Here is a 7,200-nt window from a genome sequence, read left to right as displayed (position 1 = left end):
ATCACAGCTTAGGAAAATGTTGACTGGAATTATACGGAAGATGTTGTTTACTAAAAGATCAGTGTAAAGAACCGGAGCCTCCTTAAAAGTGACTTCTTGTAGCGGTGGTCTCATTAAAGCGCATGTTTTCTACAGAAAATTTTTGGGCGAATGGTCCTAGATTACAGCCCTGGCTACATAATTGCGTGTGAAAGGTTAGGAGCTCCAACTAATCGCGCTATAAGACGAAACTAATAGTAACTACGTGCCAGTACGTCTGAATCAGATCCGTCGCTATCTAGCGCGGGTTTTTGCAGAATTCATGAGACATTTTCGTTAGGGTGCGTCTGAGGAGGCTGACAATTCGAAATTCTAATGATTTGATGGGCTGGAGGAATGGACGTAGTTTTGGGGAGAAATTAATGTGGTGGGAACGAGTCGCTCGGAAATAGATTTGGGGCAATACGCGTTGGACAGCAGGGCGGTATTATTTTTGAATTTGTTCGTAGAGAACCGTAAGCATTACGCGGGTAGCCACGAGGTAGTTAGCGTAAAAAAGGTGAAAAGTGAAAAATCCGCAGTTAGTATTGGAGAACTGATAAACTTACCGGAGGTAATTTTGGATTGTGATGGAACTTAGATGAACATTCGTGCCAGGATTTTGTTGCGTTGAAACGAACTCAATTAAAGTTTTGTGGAGCGATTGATTTTCGAGGAAGTAATTACGCGCAACTACGCCAATTCGTGTGTACGAGTGAATTTGGAACAATTGTAAAGTTTTGGACTTTTTAATTTAAAGAAAAGTTGTGAAGAAAGAAATTATTCGAGAACTGTGGACAGTGGAAACTTTAAATCGCGTTACTTTAAATCCTTATCCTTGAAAACTTCAGAAAGTTTACACAAACGTAAGTCCGGTGTCGCTTTTCCCTATTTGTACGTAGATAGCACTTCATCGGCATTCTGTTTCCCTGTGGACAGCGTAATTTAATGCAATCGCGCCCTTCAAGTTGCTCTGAAATTCTCTCTCATGTTTTCCTCAAGTTCGCCAAAAATCTTCCTCAATTCTCTAATTCGCTTAATGTTCCCTTCAAGTTTCCCTCAATTTCCGTTCAAGCAAAGCACAAAAGTTACTCTTAGGTTTCCATTAAATTTTTCTCAGGATGCTTTCCGCATCTCCTCAAATGATTTTCATGTTCGCTTCTCAATTTTTGCTTTAATTTCTCGTTAGACCAACTACATCTCCTGCACCTCCAATTTTCCATCACGCTTTTATAAAATTTTTCCTCAGAAGTTGGTTAAGTCTTCCTGCTTCTTAAGCTATTCGCAATTGGTTCTTACGTTCCCTTCAAGTGTTCATAAAGTTCTCTTCCAGTATCTCTCAGGCTTTCAAAATACATTCACATCCCCATCAAATTTTGCATACATTTTTACTTTAAGCATCTCTTAAACATAGACAGTTCATATAGTTCATATAGTTCATATAGTTCATATAGGTCATATAGTTCATATAGTTCATATAGTTCATATAGTTCATATAGTTCATATAGTTCATATAGTTCATATAGTTCATATAGTTCATATAGTTCATATAGTTCACATAGTTCACATAGTTCATATAGTTCATATAGTTCATATAGTTCATATAGTTCATATAGTTCATAAAGTTCATATTATAGTTCATATAGTTCATATAGATCCCCTAAAACTATCCTTAAATGTATCTTAAGTAGATCTCCATCGTTTTTCAAGTTCCTACCTATCGAGCATCTCTAAAGTTTTCCTCTAATTTCTCCTGTCATCCTCTTCTCAAATCCTCCCTAAGTCTCCAAATTCCCATAAACTTTCATGCTCAATTGCTCACCTTTTGCTTCCTGCTCAGTTAGTTTTTCATAAGACTGTCCAGGCTTCCTAAAATTCTTCTCAAGATACTCTCAATTTTTCTTTCACGTTCATCTCTCAATTTTCCATAAACGAATGTCATCTCGAACTCATCGTATTTCCCCCATGATCCCATAAATCTTTCCCGTCTATCCTATTGGGATATCTATCATTGTGTCAAGTACTTCCACTCCAATCTTTTTCACGTTCCAATTTTCTTAACTTCTGTAACAGTAGCTCTAAGTTGGGATTTATTTTTTCAAATTTTATAGAGATAGGTAAAGTTAAAATTTTATTTTTTGAGATTTTAAGGATTAGATCAGGTTGGGCATTGTATATCATAGAAAATTTACAGGGTGTCGAGATGTAGAGGGCCGATTTTCCAATAAATTAAGTGGCTATGGCATTTCAAGAGTAAATCTGTAAGCATTTGATGGAATTGAAGATTCTGCGTCTTTTAATTTCTGTAGAACGTTGTTTTCATGTTGAGTTCCGGATATCTGGAGACGAGATATCGCTGTCACTAAAGTGGGTATCTTAATTACTCTTGTTTACTCCAAACAACTGAATAAGCGTGAGGTCATTCAGTAATGTGCCGAGTTGGCATATTCGAGAAGTACGTCGGAATTGATTTAGTACCTTAACCTTCATTTAATTGGTTGAAGTTTCATACCCGAAGTTATGACCACACCGTATATTTGTGGAGTCGGCCAGCTTTGATGAACTCCCAGTATCTAGAAGCGTTTTAAGTTGGGCGCTTCGTTACGAAAAGTGCCGACAGTGTTTGTGTCAGTTCGAAGAATGGGATTTATTTTTAGAGTTGTGTTTTTGCCGCCGGCGCCGCTCCCGTAAATAACACTGCAATTAATGCTCCGTTTGTAACCGTCCCCGTCAAGATATTTCAATTGTCTTTGTTGCGTCCTTATGCTCTTATCATTTAGAAGACGAAGGCAAATTTCAGCCACGTTAAGCCATTACTAGCAGGGTTTCGTTTTGTATGGTCAAATGCGCATTAAAACTGCAAGACCGTGCAGGTTTACGCCGTTATCAGCTTGATAGCGCCGACTCAGCCGGTTGATCCCAACATTTGATCTCAACATTCGAATTAACAAAAGGTGTTAATTGGATTACTAATTTTAGAAATTTCAATCCGGCCAATCAAGTGTGTGACATCTTAATTGAATTTTGGAACCAATTACAAAGTTTAAAACGCTAGCAGGCCTCACAATTAATTAAAGAAGTTATAATTTTGGGATGTAGATAATCGGATATGGTGTGTCGGTTGGAAAAACGCTCGTTCGCTCCATGGCATAGCTGAATTTTATGAAAAGTATAGCAGTTGTTTAAAGAGGACTGTTTGCTTTCTGCGTTACGTTTGTAAGTACCGCAATTATTGAGATTTTCCATAGATTTACGGTACAACCGTACCGTATTTAAATTTTGCTTTTACATTAACTGTACCGCACCGTATCTATAGCTTTTGCTTTTCCTTACACCGTAATTTTTACCGCTCCGTTTAATTGCAAGGTAAGCTTTCCGTTTCCGGGATATTGTTTCGCTTTCCTGCGTTTCCTTTCCCGTAGATACCGCTACCGAATCCGATTATTTACTGCTCCAGCTTACCGACCTTGACCAGAGCCGAAGCCGTACCCTTGATGGCGCTCGAATCCGTCTGGGTATTTCGGTTTTTATTGGAACGTTCCGTTAGGTACATTTAAAAAAAGAGAAAAAAACTCTGAATTAATTCTGACGTGTCAGTTACATCCATACAGAAACAATACGAATTATCGCGAAATTAAGAGGGAGTAATAAACAGTTAACGTGATCGTTATCTTATCGCGTTTCCTTAGTATAAAGGAGAATCGTAGACGTGATCAAAGAGGAACTATTTAAGCGCCCCAAGATATTTTCGTTACCATAAACAGCTATTGTTAAAAAATCAGTGTAGTATATTCGATTGAAGTACCTACGAAATTGATTCGTACTGAACAGAACTGTGTCTAAAAATTTTGCCGTATATTTGTTATTAGATTCGATATTAATCTCAGGTTAGTTTAGAAAACCGTGACCACGAAAATTAACCTAATTAATTAGAAATTTATTGAAATAATCATAAATAGTACAATGTGTACACGTTAATTTTAAGTTGCTCTTAAGTTCTCAAAAGCTTTTCTTTATCGGAATAGTTGCTCATCGTCAGGGAAACGTGCACTTTTCGGAAACTAATAACTCCCTAATTGGGGGTATTTTCTGGTGGGTCCGGGACAAAATTTATAATGCATTTCCCTTTTTTGTGCATTATGATAGTAGAAGTGGTTCAATCTGGAGTTCAACTAACCTAATAACCTTGTTGTGTGTTGGTAAAAAAATTGGGTTATAGGACGTAAAATACAGTAGTATTTTTTACGTCCGTTTCATTCGTCTCCATTACTCCGCAACGCCGAAGTAGCTATCCTGATGTCATTTAAGCAAAATATGAAATGGGCCCTCTAACATTATAAAGCGTCGCCAGGTTTCCCAAGAGTTCTAATTATACAACTTCTAGAGATTTGCAAAAAAAAGTCATTGTCATTCCGCTTCGTATTAGATGCTAATGATAGGAGACTGAATTACAGTTTTACGATCACACGCGCGTGCTCATCAAGCAGAAGTTTGTCCCGCTTAAATATTAAAATACGGGTAGTAAACTTTTTTACAGTCAATTATTTTATGCGAGAAAATTTCTAACAACAGATGGTTAATATTTGAATTTAAAATTTAGTAACGCTACTAACCCTTGCGATTAAGGGCTTACAGAAGGACGTTAAGTGAGCTGTTTGTACAAGTTGTGGTAGACGTAACCCTTCTCAGGGTGTACAATATAATTAATAACCTTCTCGCATGACGGTAACAATTTCCCTTCGAATTTATTCCAAACATTTTAGTCAATTCTAAGGATCGCCATCAAAGACTTTACTTTGCCCAAAATTTTCGATTTCCACACCCTGTTGCTGGTATAGGTATTATGTACCTAACTAATCGCTTTGAAAGTCATCTTACTGCGATGATAACGATAGCATACAATAACAACACGTGTTATATTTTGTTTAATGTGTCTTTAATTTGCAGGATTGGGAAAGCGTCACAGAGAGATTCTAATTCAGACAGTTAGGAAATTGGGGAAAGGAAAGGTAAGAGCTTTAATGCACGTATTTGAATACCAAATAAATAACACATGCGTGTTTTTACAACTACACTTAGTAGGCGTCTGAATAATTTCAAATTGATACTATAGACTTAGATATCTGCAAATGGCAAACCCCGCAATCCCAAATTGTAGTTTCAGTCATGAGCTATCTGTGTACCAAAATTTGAGCTTTATAGGTCAAGATGTTTTTGAGTTATCGGGCGAACAGCCGTACGTTCAGACTTTTCGACGTTATTGATAAAGTAGTTGCTCGCAATACACGCTTACTTAATAAGCATTTGTCGCTCAGGGACACGTAGGGTGGAACTAACACAAAATTAATGACAAAACAAAACCATGTTATACGTAATTCAATAAACATTGATTTTGTCGCCAAAACGGCATTTGCTATGATCGAATCGCTTCCAAAAACTGTTCAGCTCTCGAGACTATTTATGGGAACATCGGTTTCAAATTTCAACCAAATCCGTCGAGTAGTTTCGGCCGAACCTTGTTTACAAGAATCATACCGCACGCACATACACACATACGAACATACAGACATTTTTGAAACACCACTTTTTTCGACTTTCGGGACCTTGAATCGTAAAGATCCGGTAAAATCTCAAAATCGAATTTTGGAGTGATTTCAATAACCTCCCAATTTTTTTTGCCAAATTTTCCAAGATGTCCTACTTTCGGAAGATCCAATATCTTGGAAAATATCGTTTGAGTGTAGATCATTTATACCTCAACAATCACGAGGGCCGGATAGTTTATCCAGTCCAGGTACTGTTGCGTAAGATTGTTGTAATTTCAATCGGTTACATATAAAAGTTAGCTTAAGTAATTATGGATTCTCTCTGTTTCAATTGTTTCTTTTTAGTGCACTTTCACTTTAAAAAAATAAAAAGTGCACTTTTGCGCTCTTGAAGCCTGTCTTTCTGTCTGTCTGTCACAAATGTTCCGGAACTATACCACTTACAGACTTGGTATTGGTGTCATTCGATCAGAAATTAAAAATTATTTCATGTTTGTATTCTCGTTGAGGCATGAAATGTCCATAATGGCTATTAAAATCGAAAAAAACAAGTTTGAAAGTTCACTCTTCGCCCCTTGCTCACAAGCGACTTAACGAATTTTTTCGGTTTATTATGTGCATCTTTGATTACTTAATTTAACCTAACCACTAATGGCCGTTTGCATCGACAAATTTAAGCGGAGCTTAGCTTAACCGTAGCTTAAAATGACAACCATTGTCTCAATAATCGTTGCCATGGATTTTAAGCTACGCTTAAGCTAAGCTCTCCTTAAATTTGTCGGTGCATCAAACGGCCATTAATCGCATTACCGCTCACTTGTTTAATATTATACTTCCGACACCATGCTCTTACTGATATGTTGAATGCATAAAACGCGTCGTGTGAGATTTTCCTTTTGAGAGTACGTTCCGACACGCCATATGACAAATATACAGTAGGTTCGAGATAATAGGGTTACCGCAACACCTCTTTTGGCGAGATACGAAAAAAGGAGCCGTGATGGAGGTTCGAAGAAAACGCGAAAGAACTAGGCGTGAAGGAGAAAGGCTCAATTGAAGAAGACGTGATCGAAACTTGCAACGTAAGGGATGGTTGAAGATTATCGATGTAAAACAATGAGGTGTGAAAAGAGGAAGACGCGAAAGCAGTTGTAAATAAAAAAATAAAGAATAAGACGCGTGAAAGAAGGAAATGTGAAAAAGGTATGAAGGAGGGACCTTAGAAGGTATAAAGAAGGTACGGAGCAAGTTCGAATGAAGCGTGACGAGATAGGTGTGAAGGAACAAAGTATGAAAGATAGAGACTTCCAAATGGAAGTAACGTGATGGGAGGTAAAATGAGAACGGCAACGTGACAAAGGTAAAGAGAATGTAAAGCAAGTGAGAAGTTAGTTTACGTTAAAAAAAAGTCAGAGTAAGCTAGCAAAGAGTGCTTTATGAAAGGCGAAATTAAAAAAAGCCCGAATAATGTTAAAGGCGCGAAGGACGGCCATGTGAACGTAAGAGGTGAGTACGAAGCAGGCATGAAAAGAAGAGGGGACAAGCGATAATAGACTTCACTCGTAAAGTTTTGACTTTGACAATAGATATAATTGTTCCAGACGTCCCAATCGTCCTTGTGAGTACCATCCTCCGA

Source organism: Photinus pyralis, unplaced genomic scaffold (assembly GCF_008802855.1).
Source record: "Photinus pyralis isolate 1611_PpyrPB1 unplaced genomic scaffold, Ppyr1.3 Ppyr1.4_LG2, whole genome shotgun sequence".
Classification (NCBI taxonomy): Eukaryota; Metazoa; Arthropoda; class Insecta; order Coleoptera; family Lampyridae; genus Photinus; species Photinus pyralis.
This window is presented reverse-complemented; position numbering follows the sequence as displayed.